This window comes from Geotrypetes seraphini, chromosome 8 (genome assembly GCF_902459505.1).
Source record: "Geotrypetes seraphini chromosome 8, aGeoSer1.1, whole genome shotgun sequence".
NCBI lineage: Eukaryota > Metazoa > Chordata > Amphibia > Gymnophiona > Dermophiidae > Geotrypetes > Geotrypetes seraphini.
Genome location: NC_047091.1, coordinates 47,229,193 through 47,250,599, shown reverse-complemented (window position 1 = coordinate 47,250,599; position 21,407 = coordinate 47,229,193). Strand labels below are relative to the sequence as shown.

The 21,407-nt window shown below is 46.5% G+C and overlaps 1 long non-coding RNA gene across 1 annotated transcript in view; it reads left to right on the top strand.

The window, feature by feature from the left end:
- Positions 1–21,407, top strand: part of LOC117365890 — a 34,811-nt gene that overhangs the window by 525 nt on the left and 12,879 nt on the right. The gene's annotated exons all lie outside the window — the stretch shown is intronic.

Below are 21,407 nucleotides of genomic sequence, written 5' to 3'. Positions count from 1 at the left end.
GGTCTCTGATTTACAGAATTCTTCTAATCTTCATGCTAAAGACAAAGCAATGTTGTCTAGGAAGATTGAAAATCTGGAGAATGCAAATAGGAACTTAAACTTAAGATTAATTAATTTTCCAGTCACCAGATTACATTCACCCAAGGAACTTTTTCACCAGTTTCTAACTTCGGTCTTAAAGTATCCAGAGATATTAATACCTCCCTTACAGAAATTATACTATGTAAATATTCCTAAGGCAACGAATCAGGACTTGGAAAATCAATTGACTGAATTAGATATAACAGATATTCTTGAGTCCTCACAACCTGAAACTTCTGTAAGGGCCACATTGCTTGTGACCTTTGTTTTTTTACAAGACAAAGAGGCAGTTCTTCGTCTATTCTTTAAGACTGAGAATGTTGAATTTTATGGTTTAAAAATAGCTATATTTCCTGATGTTTCGAAATGGACGCAATTGCATCATTAAAAATTTCTAATGTTACGTCAATCAGTTTTGGTTTTAGGAGCTACCTTTCAGCTGCGCTTTCCATGTAAATGTTGTATCAATTACCAAGCAAATAGATATGTTTTTTATGAACTCGATCAATTACAATTTTTTCTGGAGGGTAAAGTGGCTTCTGTAACTCCTCAGATGCCCACTGAAGTCACCGTCCAGACCGTATAGTAAAGATACAACCGATGTGCTCTGTACTTATGATATATTGATATATTTCTTTGAAAATCAGCTACCCTTGATTTGTGCTTGATTCTCTCTCCTTAGTTGTGGGCTACTATCATGATATTGTATATGCAATTAATGTTTTATTTCTTATTGGATATTGTTATGTTTCTTTATCAAAGAATTTTCATTTGATGTTAAACAAAGGTTAAAAAAAAAAATAAAAAAAAGCAGTAGGTACCAGATTTGTGTGCACATTATTATGCAGCTAGGGGGAAATTCTACCAGCGCCTGTTAATGAAGAAGCACCATTTAAAAAAGCAAAAAAACATTAACGTTAAAGCACCTACTGGGGCCTACAAAATCTGTGCTGGAATCGCGCCTCCATAGGTGCTTTAAGCCGCCTATTGCTACTGTGGGCACGGTTAATGCTGGACGTGGCATTAGGCGACTTAAAGTGCCTACATAGGCACGATTCATGACAAAGATAAAGGGGAGAAATATATAGAAGCTGATAAAAATAAGGCTGAATTGCTTAACAAATATTTCTATTCTGTGTTCACAGCTGAAATACCGGGAATGGGACCGCAAAAGATACATGTATATAGGGCTGGAGGTGTGGTAGACAATGATTGATTTTCACAGGATTGTCTTCAGGAGGAATTAACTAAACTAAAGGTGGACAAAGAACATAAGAACATAAGAATTGCCACTGCTGGGTCAGACCAGTGGTCCATCGTACTCAGCAGTCCACTCATGCGGCGGCCTTTAGGTCAAAGACCAGTGCCCTGAGACTAGCCTTACCTGCTTACGTTCTGGTTCAGCAGGAACTTGTCTAATTTTGTCTTGAATCGCTGGAGGGCGTTTTCCCCTATAACAGCCTCCGGAAGAGCATTGCAGTTTTCTATCACTTTTTGGGTGAAGAACGGAATCTATCCCCTTTTAACTTTAGAAAGTGCCCTCTCGTTCTCTCTACCTTGGAGAGAGTGAACAACCTCTCTTTATCTACTAAGTCTATTCCCTTCATTATCTTGAATGTTTCAATCATTTTCCCTCTCCTCTTTTCAATGGAGAAGAGGCCCAGTTTCTCTAATCTCTCACTGTACGGCAATCTCCTCCAGCCCCTTAACCATTTTAGTCGCTCTTCTCTGGACCCTTTTGAGTAGTACTATGTCCTTCTTCATGTACGGCGACCAGTGCTGGTCGCAGTATTCCAGGTGAGGGCTTACCATGTCCCGGTACAGAGGCATGATGTATCAAAGCAATCCTCAAACAGGGTGGGAAGCAAAAGCCGCCTCTGAGATGACTGAAGCACCGAAAGCAGTCTACGCACGCGCTTCCACATCCAACCTGTAATGTTTAGAAAAGGTATTCTTCGAAGACCAAGTAGCCGCATGACAAATTTCCTCCAATGAAAATCCCCTAGACTCAGCCCATGAAGCAGCTATCGCTCTAGTGGAATGAGCATGATGTACATCTGAGGGTACTGAAGGAACCTAGGGAAGTTCTAGCGGTTCTGCTGGTTGACCTTTTCAATGCTTCTCTAGAATCAGGAAAGGTACCGGTGGACTGGAGAAGAGCAGATGTGGTCCCTTACCACAAAAGTGGAAGGTAGAAGTAGGGAACTACAGCCTGTAAGTCTGACTTCTGTGGTAAGTAAATTAATCTACTGCAAAGCTTAAAAATCAAATTTTACATCTATGCTGACAACATCACCATAGTTCTTCCCCTAACAAGCCTGACCTCTGAGACCAAGTATCACCTGGCATCAACTTTAAAGCAAATCGAATCATGGATGGCCAAATTCAAACTCAAACTCAACTCAGAAAAAAACAAATTCTTCCTGGCAAGTCCGAATGACAAAATCAAAGATACTTCAATTTCCTTGAACGGTCAGATCTTTCCTATTGTAAATTCCATAAAAATTCTGGGAGTGGACGCTGGACTGCCACCTCACTCTAGATGTCCACACAGAGTTACTGGTTAGAAAAGGCTTCTCGACATTATGGAAACTAAGAACCATCAGAAAGTACTTTGATGCAGCATTATCCGCTTACTGGTGCAATCTTCCATTTTAAGCCTGCTCGACTATTGTAACATCATTTATCTGGGGTCTTTCAAGAAAACCATTCAAAGACTCTGAATCATACAAAATTCAGAAGTTTGAATATCAAAAACTTCACTGGCTGTCCCTAGAAGCAAGAGTGTTGTTCAAATTTGCCTGTCTATGTTTCAAATCCATTCAAGGTTTGGCCCACATATACCTGGTTTCCCATTTTAACCTGGACTGTTCCACCAGGCCTACACGCAAAGTACATATGTTTAACCACCCAACAATAAAGGCCTGCCAATTCAAGAGATACCTAGGCAGAACTCTTGCTTTCCAGGCAGGCCAACGGAACGGTTGGCTGGGTAACATCATTAAGCACTCCTCATCCTATCTTAGCTTTAGAAAACTAGTTAAAACAAACCTGTTCAACCGATTTGTAACCAAGAACTCTTAATGCCTTATCCTTGTACTCTACCTACATGTACTCGATGTCTCTACACTGTGTCTATTACTCTGACTTCCTCCCTTTCTACTTATATCCTCCCTCTCTACATGTATCCGACGACTTCATTGTAATTATTTTCGCTGATTGTCCAGCTCTTCTTGTTGTAAACTGCCTCAAACTACTATGGCTTTGGCGGTATATAAGAATAAAATTATTATTATTATTATTATTAATGGAAATGCTTTTAAAACAGAGAATAATGCCGATTTTGGACAGAACCCAAGACAATATGGATTCACTAATGCCAGGTCTTGTCAGACAAATCTGATCAATTTCTTTGACTAAGTGACCAGAGAATTATATAGAGGGAGTATGCTAGATGTTGTTTAGATTTTAGCAAAGCCTTTGACAGTGTTCCACACAGTTAGAAACATAGAAACATGTTGGCAGATAATGGCCAGATAGCCCATCTAGTCTGCCCATCCACAGTAACCACTGTCTCTTTCTCTATCCGAGAGATTCCACGTGCCTATTCTAGGCTCTCTTGAATTCACACAAGGGGTGGACCCCTTGGCAGCTCTGAGTAAGGGAAGAAAAAGTAACAAGACAAAGCCTGAATAAACCTGGAGGGGACCAAAGGAGGATCCTAGGAAAAGCAATAGGACAGAAAACCTCAGTAGCAGTGCCTGCTGGGGAAGGGACCACTTACAAGAACTTTGTTCCTTAAGGCTCAGAGGGCCTGTGATGGAGTCTATAAGAATCTACCACTCAGTGGCGTAGTAAGGGGGGTGCGGGAGGAGTTCTGCCCCAGGTGCCATCTTGGTGAGGGCACAGGCATCCATCCTCCTCTCTGCCCCCAGCTCCTTTCCTGTCCCCCCCCACTGCTGTGTGTGCGCACTGCTTCCCTTCTCCCATACCTCTGTAACATTCCTGGCACGAGGAGCAACCCCAAGCTGCTGTTGCATCAGCATTGCCTCTTCCTCTGACATCACTTCCTGGACCTGCGCTTAGGAAGTTATGTCAGAGGAAGAGCCGACACTAGTGTGACAGCAGCTTGGGGGTTGCTGCTCATGCCAGTAACATTACAGAGGTACGGGGAAGGGAAGCAGCGCACATGCGGCAGGAGTGTGTGAAGGTGGGTGGAGGGGTGCCACCACCCCAGGGGCCTCTCAATCTCCCTACGCCACTGCTACCACTCCCCTTTAATGACACTACTTCATAGTGGCAGAATCACCTTAAACCTCACATTCCCACTCAAGGGGATGGGGGGGGGAGGGAGGAGCCATATGGTCCAGGGAGTATAAAAGCTCAGGGACAAGCTAGGTTGAGAAGGCCCAGAGGCAAGCATCAAAGCCCCACTTCATACATATCTACCACATAAGTGGAAACTTCAGCTGCAAATGTCAGGTAGGCCAAGTCAACTTGGGACCTTGCAGAACTGTATCCATGAACAGGTTAGAGGGCTGGAGGCCAACCAGTGAATGTTATTTACTAGAGAAAGGATTGGTTTCTCAAGTCACCCAGACCAGAGTCACATGGTGGGTGTTGCATTGCTGAGAAACAGTGGTGAATTACTCTGAACAACCTGAGAGGTAGGAAGATAAAACCCCTATGTGAAAAAGCTTGGAAAGAAGAAGTCGAGGTGGATCAAAAGACTTCCAGCAGCCAGGCATGAAAAAATCAAAATTTAATTTCAAAAGCAGTATGCCACTTTCTTTAGGGGTCAAGTTGCTCTGTAAATCTGTAAAGGGAAGTGCTGAGGAAACATACAGTTCCAATGATTGAAAGTCACAGAAGAATACTAGAAAAGCCAACAGCTTTGAGCTCTTACCTGTTAAAGCTAGAAGCTGTTGTGTTTTTTCTAGTATTTCTCTGTGGCTCTCTATCCCTTTACAGTTTTACAGAACATTTTGACCCCTGAAGCAGGCAGCTTACTACTGATTCACAGCCTCATGTCAGGTCTTTTCAATTTTTAATTTTGACCAAGGTGAAATTAACTTGATTTATTCACGCCTGGCTGCTGGGAGTCTTGTAGTCCACCTCTACTTCTTTCCAAGAGACAGTAATACCATCATAGGAGCAGAGAGGAGATTACTACTTCCAAAGACTAGCCTTTTTATTAAGAGTAATTAAGAGAAGTTGGTTGAGTAGTCAGGTAAGCAAAGACAGAAATGGAAGAAAAAAATAGTTAACATGGTAAAACAGAGGAAACAAGACATTTTTTAGGTATATTAATGATAGGAAGAAGTACAAAAGTAGAAGCTGATAAAGATAAGGCTGAATTGCTTAACAAATACTTCTGTGTTCACAGCTGAAGCGCTGGGAGGAGGACCGCAGAAGACAAATGCAAATGGTAATAGAAGTGTGGTCGACCCTGATCGATTTTCAGAAGATTGTGTTTGTAAGGAGCTAGCTAAACCAAAGGTGGACAGAGCAATGGAGCTGGATGGTATACACCAGAGGGTACTGAAGGAACATAGGGAAGTTCTGGCAGCTCCCCTGGCTGACCTTTTCAATGCTTCTCTAGAATCGGGAGAGGTACTGGAGGACTGGAGAAGGGCGGATGTGGTCCCTCTCCACAAAAGTGGAAATAAAAAAGAGGTAGGGAACTACAGGCTGATAAGTCTGAATTCTGTGGTAAGTAAATTAATGGGAATGCTTTTAAAACAGAGAATAGTGATGTTTCTGGAATCCAGTGGATTACAGGACCTGAGGCAACATTGATTCACTTGAGGCAGGTCTTGTCAGACAAATCTGATCAATTTCTTTGACTGGGTGCACAGAGAATTAGATAGTGGGTGTGCGCTAGAAAAAATTTAAATTGAATCAGGTTGGGCAGACTGGATGGACCATTCGGGTCTTTATTTGCTGTCATCTACTATGTTACTATGTTATGTTACTATGTATTTAGATTTTAGCAAAGCCTTGACAGTGTTCTACACAGGCATAAAATAACCCGGGTGCCCTTGGGATGGGTCTTAAAGTCACAGATTGCATTAGGAACTGGTTAAGTGGAAGGCAACAGAGGGTAGTGGTCAATGGAAATCTCTCTGAGGAAAGGGATGTTACCAGTGGTGTTAATTCAAGGTTCAGTTCTTGGACTTGTTCTTTTTAACATTTTTGTAAGCGTTATTGCTGAAGGGCTGTCAGGTAAGATTTGCCTCTTTGCGGATGATACCAACATCTTCAATAGAGTAGACATCCCTGATGGTGTGAATAACACGAGGAAGGACCTAGTGAAGCTTGAAGAATGGTTTGAAATTTGACAGCTAAGAATTAATATTAAGAAATGTAAGGTTATGCATTTGGGCTGCAAAAAACCCAAGGAAACAGTACAGTTTAGGGAGTGAAGAACTTTTAAGCACGAAAGAGGAGCGGGACTTGGGAGTGATAGTATGTGATGATCTTAAGGTGATCAAACAGATTGAAAAGGTTACGGTGAAAGTTAGAAGGATGCTAGGGTGCATAGGGAGAGGTATGGCCAGTAGGAGAAATGAAACATTGATGCCCCTGAATAAGACTCTGGTGAGACCTCATTTAGAATATTGTGTACAATTCTGGAGGCCACACCTTCAAAAAGATATAAACAGGATGGAGTTGGTCCAGAGGAAAGCTACTAAAATGGTCAGTGGTCTTCACCATAACACATATGTGGACAGTCTTAAAGATCTTTAGGAGGAAAGGAGGGAGAGGAGATATGATAGAGACATTTAAATACCTATATGACATAAATGCACATGAGGTGAGTCTCTTTCATTTGAAAGGAAGCTCCAGCCTTTGAAAGGAAGCTCTGGAATGAGAGGGTATAGGATAAATTTAAAATGTGGTAAGCTCAGGAGTAATCTAAGAAAATACTTTTTTTACAGAAAGAGTGGTAGATGTGCGGAATAGGCTTTTGGTAGAGATGGTGGTGACAAGGACTGTTGTCTGAATTCAAGAAAGTGTAGGACAGGCACCTGGGATCTCTTAGGGAGAGAAGGAGATAGTACCATATGTACTCGAATATAAACCAAGATTTTTGGGCCAAAAAATGGCCCAAAATGGGGGTCTCAGTTTATATTCGAGTCCACCAGAAAGCCGACGCTTTTGTACCCTCTTTACAATGACTGGTGCTGCTCTCCTGCATGTCCCCGGCGACCAGAGCTGCTCTCCTGCAATCTCCTCCCCCAGTGACTGACATTAATTTTCTGTACATCCCCCAATGACCAGCGCTGCTAACTATCCTCCACTCTACCCTGCCACCATTGCAGCTTTCCCTTTATAAGCTCCTGTGCTAAATAAAGACCTCCAGTAGCTGTTCAGCTAAGACCTCTCTCCACCAAAATCAATGCTCTGTCCTGGGCCAATGCAGGGCCTTGAGCATCTGCACATGCTAAAGCTCTGATAATAATAATAATAATAATAACAGCTTATATACCGCAATACCGTGAAGTTCTATGCGGTTTACAAAAGATTAAGCAAAGGTACAAATTGATTGACTTCAAGAGGGGAAGAAGAAAGAGAAGTAATTAGACAGGAAATTCATTGTTAAGGAGAATCTCAGAGAAGGTGGGAGCCGGCAGGATTGGAGGCACCTCGAGGGGCTCCAATACCTGTGCAACTCCTTTTCCTGCCCTCCAGCTGCATTCGCCCCTCCACCAAGCAGCATACAGCGCTCCAAGCACACCTTTCATAGCTGACCCGGAAGCCTTCCCTCTGACATCAGAGCTAACGTCAGAAAGAAGGCTTCTGGTCAGCCACCTGCAGCATGCAGGGCCCTGTGAAGAAGTGTGGTTGGAAGGCAGGAAGGAGGCAACTGACCTGGATGGTTCTGGTACAGTCTTGCGAGAGGGGAGCACCAAAGTAGTTGGGCCACAGAACGTGTGCGTGCGTTGGACCAAGGAAGGGAGAGAAAGAGAGTTATGAACTTGGGATAGAGGATGGCACACGTTGGGACATGGGAGGGGCATGAACTTGGGACAAAGGCTGGAAGGAGGGAAGGGGGCATGAACTTGGGATACTGAAGAAAGGGAGGAGGCATGAACTTCAGACATAAAAGGGAGAGAGGAAGGGGGCACAAACTTGGGACATAGGATGGATAGAAGAAGGGAAAGATGCTGAGGTGATGGTGGAAATAGAAAGGGAGAATTGTTGTGAGGATGCTTGGGAGAAAGGGAAGAAAGAGGGAGAAATGCTGGACCATGGTAGGGGGAACCAAGGGACAGCAACAGAAGAATTTGCAGAAGATGGGAAAGCGGAAAAAGAAACTGGGATCAATTTTATGGAAAAATAAATCTCCAGACAACAAAGGTAAAAAAGGTATTTATTGACTGAAATATGTTAGCTTTAGGAAATGTACAGTATCAGTCGGTTTCTAGGCGGATTACAGCTCTACATTATAATTTAAGATTTGGCACAACATAATGCTAAGGGGTAAAAAATGCAGGGTGTGGTGAGATTTTTAGCTATACAATCATGATAGAAACGAGACAAGGTGCATTTAAACAATTATTTTAAAAAAACATCTAGCTCTTTAGCCTGTCCATTTGCTTAGTGATATTCCATCACAGACAGTGGCTTAGTAAGGGTGTGGGAGGGGCGGTCCACCCCAGGCGCTGTCTTGGTGGAGATGCTGGCACCCATCCTCCTCTCCACCCCCCCACTCCTTCTCCACCCCCTCTGCTGCGCACGTGCGCCCCTTCCCTTGTACCTCTTTAAACTTCCCGGCGCAAGCAGAATCTCAAGAGCGTGCTGCCTGCATCGGTGTCGGCTCTCTCTGACGCCACTTCTGGGTCCCAGGCCTAGGAAGTGATGTCAGAGGGAAAGCTGACAATGCAGGCAGCAAGTTCGCGATGCTGCTCTTGTTAGAATCATTAAAGAGATACGGGGGAAGGGAAGGGGGCGTGTGCAAGGCAGGGGGGTTAGGAAGGAGCAGGGGCAGAGAAGAGGGTGGGGGACAAGAGCCACTCACCCTTGCTACGCCACTGATCACAGATTAGAAGGTGGAATAGGCATATTTAAACAGATGTGTTTTTAGTGATGATTTGAATGTCTAGAGGTCAGTTATCAATCTAGTTTGTACTGGGAGCTGGTTCCACCACTGGGGCCCCTTGATGTAAAAGATAAGAGTTCCTGCACTCTTCAAGGTGGATTTTTTGAGTGGGCATTATTGGGCTCCAGGACTGCCCTCATTCATCTTACCACAGAGCAACTCTTCTCTGGAATAGGACTTAAGAGAGTACAGATGTACAGGACTTTTACCAGGAATATCTATCAAGGCAGTATTTATAAGGAAACATAGTAAATGACGGCAGATAAAGACCTGAACGGTCCATCCATTCTGCCCATTAGTTATACTCATTAAAAATACATGATTAAATTAACTTGTATCTTCATTGATATTTCTGGGTCATAGACTGTAAAGTCCAAATGCTGAAGTTGCCATCCAAACTATCTCCAGCCTATCCAACCATCCTGTTTGCAGGATAGTAATATAATGGGTACGCCTCATGTCAAAATGATTGACAGCTGTCAAGATAAGGATCGACCAATCAGCGTTCACTTCCGGGTTAAGCCACATCCACTCTCCGCCCACACCATGCCCATCCTCTGCCCAAACCCGCCTACTCCCTGCCTACTGTTACCCAACCCTGCCCATACCCAGCCCACACCAACCCACTTTTGCCTAAGCCCCTCCCAAGCCAGGATATTTACCATAAAGTCTGTCTAGTAACATCCTCATGTTCCAAGTTAGTGGAGTTCCCATTGATGCCCTCCCCTGCCGATTCTACACCAAATTACCACATATGGGACACCGACTGTGAAAGTCTGTCAGTATTGGCCTTAGCTCTTTAATTTATATCCTTCATTTTCTAATTAGAAATCCTCTATATTTATCCCACGCTTTTTTGAATTCCATCACCATTTTCTTCTCCACCACTTCCCTCAGGAGGTCATTCAGCACAGTTACTTACCGTAACAGGTGTTATCCAGGGACAGCAGACATATATTCTCACATGTGGGTGATGTCATCTACGGAGCCCCAGCGCGGACAGCTTTTCAAGCAAACTTGATTGAAGTTTCAAGTTTGCTACACTGCACCACGCATGTGCATGCCTTCTTGCCCACTAGAGGGCGCATCCCTACCTCGTGGTCCTCAGTTCCATAACCAGCAAAGAAGCCATCCCCGGGGAGGCGGGCGGGTTGTGAGAATATATGCCTGCTGTCCCTGGATAACACCTGTTACGGTAAGTAACTGTGCTTTATCCCAGGACAAGCAGGCATGATATTCTCACATGTGGGTGACCTCCAAGCCAACCAAAAAAGGGCAGGTGGGAGGATGGCAATTTAGGAGAACAGGTTACGTAACACCGACTGGCCAAACCGGCCGCCGCTTCTGGACAAAGTGTCCAGACAGTAGTGGGAGGTGAACGTATGAACCGAAGACCAAGTGGCAGCTTTACATATGTCCTCCACAGGAGTAGACCGGAGGAAAGCAACAGAAGCTGCCATAGCCCGGACCTTATGCCCCGTGACTCGACCATGGAGCGTGAGGCCAGCCTGAGCGTAGCAAAAAGAAATACAAGCAGCCAACCAGTTGAACAGGGTGCGCTTGGAAACAGGATGTCCCAACCGAATAGGATCAAAGGACAAAAACAATTGAGGAACCTTCCGATGAGACTTGGTACATTGGAGATAAAAGGCCAACGCCCTCTTACAGTCAAGCGTGTGAAGCGCTGCCTCACCAGGATGAGAGTGGGGCTTCGGGAAGAACACCGGAAGAACAATGGACTGATTGAGGTGGAAATCAGACACAATCTTAGGCAAAAATTTAGGATGGGTGCGAAGAACCACCTTTTCATGATGAAACACAGTAAAAGGTGGATCCGCAACCAAAGCCTGCAGCTCACTAATCCGACGAGCGGACGTGAGCGTGAGCAAAAAGATCACCTTCCAAGTGAGAAACTTAAGATGAGATTTGTCGATAGGCTCAAAAGGAGGCTTCATCAGTTGAGCTAAGACCACATTAAGATCCCAAACTACAGGAGGAGGTTTCAGTGGAGGATGGACATTCACGAGACCCCTCATGAAACGAGTTACCAGAGGATGAAGAGAAAGAGACCGACCCTCGATATGCCGATGGAACGCTGCAATGGCACTGAGATGCACCCGAATGGAAGTCGTCTTCAGCCCAGACTTAGACAGATGTAACAAATATTCCAGCACCGAAGACACTGGAACTGAACTCGGGTCCAGATAGTTCGAGGAACACCAGGATGAAAATCTGGTCCACTTCTGGGAATAACAAAGCCTAGTCGAGACCTTGCACGAGGCGTCCAAAATCTCCCTCACAGCCTGAGAAACAGGAACCGAAGTCAAGGGGAAAGGAACCAAGCGGTCAGATGTAAAGACTGAAGATTGGGATGTAACAGCGAACCCCGACTCTGAGACAGCAGAGAGGGAAAAACAGGCAGAAGCAGAGGTTCCCTGACACTGAGTTGAAGGAGCAGGGAGAACCAGTGCTGTCTGGGCCAACGAGGCGCAATGAGAATCATAGTGGCTCTTGTAGATTTGAGATGTACCAGCGTTCTCAAGATCAGAGGAAAGGGAGGGAACGCATAAAGGAACCTCCCCCCCCCAGTCGAGAAGGAAGGCATCGGCCTCGAGACGGTCCCGGGAGTACATCCGAGAACAATAGTGCGGCAGTTTGTGAGTCTCCGGGGAGGCAAACAGATCCACCTGAGGAGTCCCCCAGCGGTCGAAGACCTCGCGTAGAACCCGGGAGTTCAGCGACCACTCGTGCGGCTGGAGAAGACGACTGAGTTTGTCTGCCAGACAGTTCCTCTCTCCCTGAATGTAAACCGCCCGCAGGCAGATGTTCTGGGAGACCGCCCATTCCCAAAGGCGCAGGGCTTCCCGGCACAGGGACCAAGAGCCCGTCTCGCCCTGTTTGTTCACATAATACATTGCCACCTGGTTGTCCGTCCGCACGAGGACTACCTGATCGTGTAGCAAGTGGCAGAACGCTCGAGCCGCCAGAAAAATGGCCCAAAGCTCCAACACATTGATGTGACAAAGACGGTCCTCTGCCGACCATAGACCCTGAGTCCGCAGACCGTCGAGATGAGCCCCCCACGCGTACTCCAAGGAGTCCGTGGTCAGGACCTTGCGATACGGAGGAACGAGAAAGAGCAAACCTCCGGAAAGATTGGAAGAGTTGGTCCACCAACGGAGCGAGCGTCTCAAAGAAGGAGTCACCGTTATTGGACATGAGACTGGGTCGCGATCCTGACGCCACTGCGAGGCCAAGGTCCACTGAGGAAGCCTCAGATGCAAGCGGGCGAACGGAGTGACGTGGACCGTCGATGCCTTGTGGCCCAGAAGAACCATCATGCGCTGAGCCGATACTACAGGCATCAGCGAGGCCTGGCGACTCAATCGAAGCAGGGCCTCCAACCGAGGGGTGGGGGGAGGAACGAACGGAGGCGAACCGTGTCCAGCACGGCTCCGATAAACTGAAGGGATTGAGTCGGGCACAATTGAGACTTGGGAAAGTTCACTTCGAACCCCAGACGTTGAAGGAAGATGATAGTCTGTCGGGTCGCTGAGATAACCCCCTCCCTGGTCGACGCCTTGATCAGCCAATCGTCCAGGTAGGGAAAGACCTGTAGCCCCCGAGATCTCAGGGCTGCCGCGACCACCACCATACACTTCATGAAGACTCGAGGGGACGAAGTCAGTCCGAAGGGGAGGACCCGATATTGAAGGTGCAACTCCCCCACCTGAAACCGTAAGAATTTGCGGAAGGCGGGATGCACCAGAACATGAGTATATGCTTCCTTTAAGTCTAGGGAGCACATCCAATCCCCTTCCTCCAAAAGAGGATACAACACCGGAAGCGACAACATACGGAACTTCTCCCGGACCAGGAACTTGTTGAGCTTCCGGAGGTCCAAAATGGGGCGTAAGTCCCCGGTCTTCTTTGGGACCAAAAAATAATGGGAGTAAAACCCCCGCCCCCGTTGGTCGGGGGGTACAGGCTCCACCGCCCGAAGGCTCAACAAGGCCCCCGCTTCCGCGAGAAGAAGGGGAAGTTGGGCTTGACTGAATGGGTAAGCACCCGGCGGATGTTCCGGCGGCGTGGCTGAGAAATTGAGCGAGTAGCACTCAGAGATAATCCGGAGCACCCAAGCATCTGATGTGATCCCGGTCCAGGCCGCATAAAAGGCTCAGAGTCGACCCCCTATAGGAAGGGGGTTCGGCGAGAGTGCGGAGGGGGCCCGCCCCCATCCGCACATCCCGTCAAAAAGACGGCGCCGGCTTGGATGTCCCCTGCGCCTGAGGTTTTTGTTGGCCTCCCCTATCCTGTTGCGGCGGGCGCCGGGGCGGAGGTCTAGAGAAGGCCGGTGTAGATTTCTGGGGGTATCGCCTTGGGGGAGCCGAAACAGTTTCTGCGGCGGGGCCCGAGGTTTAGGACGGACCAAGGAGGCAAGGGAGCGCTCCTGTTCCGACAGACGTTTGGTCGCCACCTCCAGGGACTCATCAAATAATTCAGAGCCCACACAGGATAGATTGGCCAAACGTTCCTGCAAATTCGGGTCCATGTCCAGGGTACGTAGCCATGCCAGCCGGCGCATGGCCACTGCAAAGGCGGATACCCTGGAGGCCAGTTCAAATGCGTCGTAGACAGCGTAAAACAGGTACAGACGCAGCTGAGATAAGTTGGACATGAAAGTGGCAAACCTCTCCTTGTGGGAATCCGGCAGGACCCCATGATAACGAGGCAAGTCTTTGACCATGCTTCGAAGATAAGAGGAGAATGTAAAGGCATAATTAAGGACCCTGGTAGCCATCAATGAGTTGGAATAGAGGCGACGACCAAACTTGTCCAGGGTCCGTCCCTCCCGTCCAGGCAGGACCGCCGCCGAAACCTTAGCGGACTGCGACTTTTTTAGCGCCGACTCCACCAGCAACGACTGGTGAGACAGTTGTGCTTTCTCGAAGCCCTTACATGGTATAGTCCGGTACTTGGACTCCATCTTAGAAGGCACCGCTGTGACTGTAAGAGGGGAGTCCAAATTTCTCAGGAAGGTCTGGTGGAGGACCTTATTGAGAGGCAGATGAGGAGTTTCTCTCAGGGGAGTGGGCAGGTCTTCTTCCTCCAAAAACTCCTTCGTAAACTGAGACCCAGCAAGCAAGTCCAGGTCCAAGGCCCGCGCCATATCCTGCACAAATTTTGAGAAGGAAGAGGGCCTAGCAGACGGGGAAGGAGTACGCGAGGTCCGAGCTGCCAAGAAAGAGGGGGAGGCCTCGCGGGAATACCGAGGCTCCCTACCAGACCCCGATCCCCAGGAGGCCGTACCGAGCGACCTCGAAGGGGTCGGGGACCGCCTATGCCCCGAGGAGCCCTTGGGGGAAGTCCCCGGGGTATGAGGAACCGAGGCCCGTCCCCTCCGTCTCGGCGAGGAGTCTCTCGAACCCCTTCCCCCGGGGGTGCGGAAGAGCCTCAGATTATCGAGGCGGAGATCCGAGACACGTAATGTCTCACCCCCGGTCGGCGAGGAGCGACCGCGTCTCCGAGGGGAAGCACGAGAACGCTTGGGTTTCCTCGGCCGACGCCTCGCCCAAGGCCGACCCGAGGGCGAGGAGCCCCGGGAGGACCTCGAGGAAGAGGACGTGGAAGAGATCCTCCTAACCCGACGCACCTTGTCCCGAGGCCTGACACTCCTCTCAGGCTGGTCAACCGAGGTCGAGTTCGAGGGCAAGGTCGGGGTCGAGGTCGGCCGACCCCCGGGGGCCGAAGCCGAAGGCACCGAGACCGAGGCCGCCGACGCCGGGGCAGTCGAGGCCGGAGCAGTCGAGGCCGAAGCCTGCTGCATGTGCGCGAGGGCCCCGGACAGCTCCGAGGCAATCAGCGCTCGGAGCAAGTCCTGGAAGACCGGAACTCCCATCATGGCTGGCAGGTCCGGGGCCGAGGAGTGCTCCCTGGAGGGTGACCTCGGTCTCGAGTATTCCCTCGGGGCACTAGGCTTTGCTACTAGGGGCGGGGCAGAGGACGACCCACCCGCAGTCGAGGAGCCCGAGGATGGCTTCTTCCCTGACCCTGGAGTCGAGGATGGAAGGGAGGACTTACCCGAAGCAGGATTGGTCGAGGCAGCAGGCTTGGAGGAAGTCGAGGGTCGAGGTGAGGTCGAGGGACCGGAGGCCGAGGTCGAGGCCGGGGCCGAAGCCGAGGCCGACGTCGAGGCCTTCCCCGCTGCGGGGTCCGCAGAGAAGAGCTCCGCCATCCGGGCACGGCGTCGGCGGAGAGCTCTAGTCTGAAAAGTTGAGCACCTATCACAGGACTCGGAAGGATGCTCAGGACCCAAACAAACCAAGTACCACCGGTGAGGATCGGTAATCAAGAGCAACCGATCGCACCGGGTGCACTTTTTAAAGCCCCTCAAGGGACGGGACATGGACACAAAAACCGGCCGGGAACGAACGAGGTCCCGCGGCCGCGGCTACCGGGAGCCCCCGGAGCCGAACAAATTTTTTTTTTTTTGACGAAAACTGAAATAAAAGAAAGAAAAGCAAATTAAGCACAGCGACCGTGAAATAAACACACAGCCGCGGTGTCAGAAGGCTAAATTCGAAGAGCACAAATTCCACAGGGCTTCTGGCTCCACGGAAGAAACTGAACTGAGGACCACGAGGTGGGGATGCGCCCTGTAGTGGGCAAGAAGGCATGCACATGCGTGGTGCAGTGTAGCAAACTTGAAATTTCAATCAAGTTTGCTTGAAAAGCTGTCCGCGCTGGGGCTCCGTAGATGACGTCACCCACATGTGAGAATATCATGCCTGCTTGTCCTGGGATAACAAGCATTTACCACTCTCTCCGTGAAAAAGAATTTCCTAACATTGCTCCTGAGTCTTCCTCCCTGCAACCTACTAAAGATCGTAAGTGTTTCAAATTACAGTCAAACCTTGGTTTGCGAGCATTATTCATTCCAGAGGCATGATTGTTATCCAAAGCACTCAAATATCAAACCAAATTTCCCCATAGGAAATAATGGAAACTCAGACGATTTGTTCCACAACCCCAAAACTTTAATACTATACATACTTGTATTGCAAGACCTCGCTCATTTAGAACAGTCACTACACTCCTGCAGCGTCAGAGAGAGAACCATCAGCTCAGTTGTGATGTGTGTATACTATATATATTTGTATTGCAAGACATTGCTTGTATATCAAGTTAAAATTGAATAAAATATTTTGCTTGTCTTGCAAAACACATGCAAACCAAGTTACTTGCAAACCAAGGTTTTACTGTACTTTGTTCTACAACTGACTCTATATAGTAAGTAGATGATGATGTGTCATGTTAAGCCTATATTTTTATTTTTGTTCTCAACCCATTTGGGGTTTCTGTACAAGTATAGAGATTTTTGGACCATAAGATGCACCAGCCCATAAGACGCACCCACCTGTAGAGGAGGAAAAACAAAGAAAAATATTTTTTGTTCAGAATTTTTTTCTTCTTGGTTTTTCCTCCTCTACTTGTAGGTGCGTCTGGTGGTCTGGTGCTGGGAAGCCCACAACCACTCAAAGCCCGCAGCCGTCCGAAGGCCCCCCGGTACCTTTTTTTAGTGGTGGTGGGCCAGCGCGGTCTCCAGGACGGCTGCCATGGTCTTTAGAAGAGTGACGTATAACGCAGGAGTATGACCTGTGCACTTCCTGCCTGGTCCAGCGCCGCTCTGTGATTGGCTGCAGTCAGTAACTGACTGCAGCCAATCACAGAGTGGCACTACCAGGCAGCCCTGCCTCATACTGCACTAAAGTCTCACCAGGTCAGGAGCGGGGGAAGGGTGGGGAAGGAACACAATATTAAATTAAAAGAAAAAAAAAAAAAAAGGAGAGAACAAAGATATATAATCAGATATTGCACACACATAACAAAACTAACACCCACTCTCTCATTATCTGTTGCCTTATCACTCTGCAGGGTATGACATGGAAAAATCATTCTGTGTCTTTTCATTTAAAACATCAGACAATAACATTTCAGCAACACAAAGAAACAGAAAAGATGTGCAGCAAGAGCTTCACATAAAACACTTAACTTGTTTCTCTCCCCTCCCCCCCATCTGCCAAGGGTCTCGAAGTCTCTCCTCCCTATATGTTATCCTTTTCTCTAGCTGTGAAATGATCCATAATTATCCTTTCCAGCAAAAACACTGCTATAATTGTCTTAGCAGCAGTAGAAGTTTGCCAAATACCAGGAGAATATTGGCAGTGGCTCCACCACAGTGAGATCTACAGACCACACACAGCCTTGCTGCGTCATTGTCTTTGCATTGAAAGCAGCAGCAGACCCACACACTTCATAATCCTGGCGTCTCTGATTAATGCTTCTGCAAAATGTGCTCTTGTGACTTCAGTAAACAAAGTATAGGACTGAAAACTATTGAAGGAGCTATCAGCAAACTGCAGAGAGCACAAGGGCTGAAAATGCCAGAAAGGCCACTAAAATGTACCACATCAGCACACAACAGAGACTCAGACTGCTGATGGAAACTCAGAAAAATACAGAGTATAGGAGATTCCCAAAAAGGTAGAGAGATAACAAGGACTAGAGCATCCAGCAGAAGGTAGAACATGCAGAGACAAAAAACACTAGAAGGGTTCCTGGCAAAATGCAGAGGGTGAAGTTTGCTTGGGCACCTTAAAAATGTTAGTACATGGAAGCTCAATTCTTCAAAGGTACATTTATGGATTAATACTGCACATACTGTACAGTATAATCAATTTGTGTGTGTTAAAAAGTTTTAGTGTACTTTGCTTTTTGGGTGATTCTTCCCATTCCTTTGGGTTCCTCTTGTACTCTTCTAATCTTTGGTAGCCTCTGGTCACTTTGGGATCACTTCTGGCCTTCGATCACTTCTGGTCACACTGTGGTCACTTAAGTTCCAATCACTCTGTGGACACAATGATAAAATTTGAGCCTTTGGTCATGCTCTGTCCACAATGTTACTAAGAACTTCCCTTCTGTTCTTCCTTGTTCTGGAGGTCTCATGAAGAGTTCCCAAATGGCTTAGGGTGAGATTACTCTGGTGGACACTCTCCTGGCTGGGATACATTCAAGGACCCCTTCCTTTCTTCACTGGACAAAGGCTTGAGTCCATATAAGTTGCTTTTCTCTTCTCCATTCACATCTTTCCCTTGTTTTACATCCTATGTAAATGACATGCAAATTAGGATTCTCCACTTTGCTGTAAGTGGCCCAATCAAACCCAGCTGGTCTTAGCATATTGTCTTTGAGGGTTCCCTGTCACATGAAAAAAAAAAGATATTAAAACAAACATGAAATGAACTGAAAAACACCCCAAATTGAGAAAAATTTCAGAAAAAACCCAAAAAGTGAACTGAAAAGATTTTGGCCATGTACATTGCTACCAACAACAATAGAAGGAGATAACAGCAAAATGCAAAGGATAGAGGAGCTGAAAATATTGAAAGTTGTGGAAGGATGGGAGTTTTGAATGCATATTGTGATTCCTTATTTGGCTTGGGATTTTTGTATTTTACAGTGAAAAGTCTCTCTCACTTACAAACTCTTAAGCAGCTATACAAGTGACCACCTAATTTTTTCAGTATTGTATTCTGCTATTCCTGGTAACTTGGAAGCTCTCCTTTTTGAGGAAAACCACAGTAGGGTGGACCAGTGGGCTTTAACCAAGAAGCAAATACAGCTGAAATTTAAAAATGTGGCTTTTACAGTTGAAATTTTATTAAATATATCATCCAGAGGTCCAATACAGTGTAATAGAAGAGATGCTGTGTTTTGGCAAATAAAGGCCTGCTTCAGGAATCCTTATTTCTGATTAACACTCAAAATCAAGCTGGATTAACGTCTGTGCACCTACCGTGTTTCTCCGAAAATAAGACCTAGTGCCTTTTTTGCGCCCAAAATTAATATGACAGTGTCTTATTTTCAGGGTAGGTCTTATTTTTTCATGTACAATGATCATCTCTCCCTTCCTCTCCTCCACCCCAATTCTTCCTATTTCCTTTCTCTCCCCCATATGTACAGCATCTTTCCTCCCCTTTCACCCTTGTGCAGTATCTTTCTATCCCTCCCTCCCATCCCTTGTGCAGCAGAACCCTTGCAGCTTCTATCCCTCCCTCCCATCCCCCTGCTGCATGCACCCCCTCCCCCACTGACCCTTCCATCTCTCCCCACCAACCGAGAGATTGAAATACCTTGTAACAAACGGCAACATCTAGACAGGCTGCTTCCCGGCTTTCTCCCACCTGGGCGTTCATCTGAAGCATCACTGATGATGTCATCAGCAATGCAGCATACGGAACACCCGATAGAAGGCTGCAAAGCAGCCTGTCTAGATTGCTGCCAATGTTGCCGTTTGTTACAAGGTATTTCGGTCTTGCGATTGGCGGGGGAAAAATGGAAGGGTCAGCCGGGGGGGAGAGGGGCGGCGGGGAGGGGTGGGGAAGCGCTGCTGCCAGCAACTAGGGCTTATTTCCAAGGGTAGGGCTTATATTAAGACATACCCCGAAAATCATGCTAGGGCTTATTTTCGGGGTATGGCTTATTTTCAGGGAAACATGGTAGTAAGTCACATCTGAAATATCAAAAACTTCCTGATTGGTGGCTTGGACTAAATAATAAAGAAAACACTCTAAATCCAATGTCTACAAATGACCTAATTCTACAAAAATATTGGCTATCTGTTGAATTATACTCAACTTGACATTTAAGTAAACCTTTCATTCAATGTTGCAGTCAAGGGAGGAAAAGACTTCAAATGTTCAAGGAAGCAAGGCTTTAGAACATTCTGACCTTGTTTCCAACTTTGTGAGCTATCATTAGAAAAACCTCCCATATTTTCAACAACAATTCTAAGGCTTCAATTCTTTTTCATGATTTTATGTCCAACAATAAATATTTTACTTAGCTTTGAACTGGCTGTTATGAACGTGTAGTTTTATAATAATTTTTATCAGAGGTCCTTGGGGATATCAGATTGCCTTACAAACAACATAGTTTGAAAGGGTTATTTTCTCATATTACCCTGTGGTACCTCCTCCTCCTCTTGTTCTTTTACTTTTTCTATTTACTTTTTTCTTTTTTCTATTAATTATTCATGATTCTATGATAGAGTATACTTAGCTTTCAGCCTTGCTATATATCCCCTCAACGCCAACGCGTCTCTTTTTCAAAGCGAAATGGGGAAACTACTACATAGGGCACACCTATGTACTGAGAACCGTCGGCTGTATTAGGTTTGCCCTATGTAGTAGTTTCCCCATTTCACCTTGAAAAAGAGACCGAAACGCGTTGGCATTGAGGGGATATATAGCAAGGCTGAAAGCTAAGTATACTTTATCATAGAATCATGAATAATTAAAAGAAAAAAGTAAATAGGAAAAGTAAAATAGAAAAAGTAAAAGAACAAGAGGAGGAGGAGGTACCACGGGGTAATATGAGGAAATAACCCTTTCAAACTATGTTGTTTGTAAGGCAATCTGATATCCCCAAGGACCTCTGATAAAAATTATTATAAAACTGCACCATATATTATTGCTGACTCTGTGACTGAGAGTGTGTGACTGCTGTTTGAGTAATCACGGATAGGAAGATTGTTATGAATGTGTTCACTTCATAAATAAGGCAATCTTCAATGGTATACTTTGCCGCTAAACATCCAGCCGAGCTTACACATGATACATTATAGCTCGAATTTGCAGATGGTATACTCGTGCAAGGTCAGAATGTTCTAAAGCAGTGATTCTTAACCTTTTTGTATGTCACAGACCTCTTTAAGAATCTGATGAAAGCTATGGACCCCCTTCCCCAGAAATATTCACATAAACACAATTTTGCATACAATGAATATAATGTACAGGCAGCCCCTGAGTTACAGACACTCAATTTAAGTATGACCCATACTTAAGAATGTGGTCGCGGCTTCATTTGATTTCACTGAGCAGTATTTCCAGTAGCATAGACTCCTACACTTCTGCAGCAGATTCAGGAATGATGCATGGCCACATTAAGAACAGTGTGTGGTTGTGCATGCTGTACCTTAGAGGGGCAGTTGGCCCTTTTGTCAGCTGGGAGCAGAGGTATGTAAGGTCTAGCCCCCCAAATGTAAGGTTTGGAGGGGTAATGTTGAAGTGGCCTTACAATCCGCCAGGTGCCGGGTTTGATACCCTCGTTGAAGATTCAGTAGGAAGAAAAATTACTGACAAAGACCACTAAGGGTGCT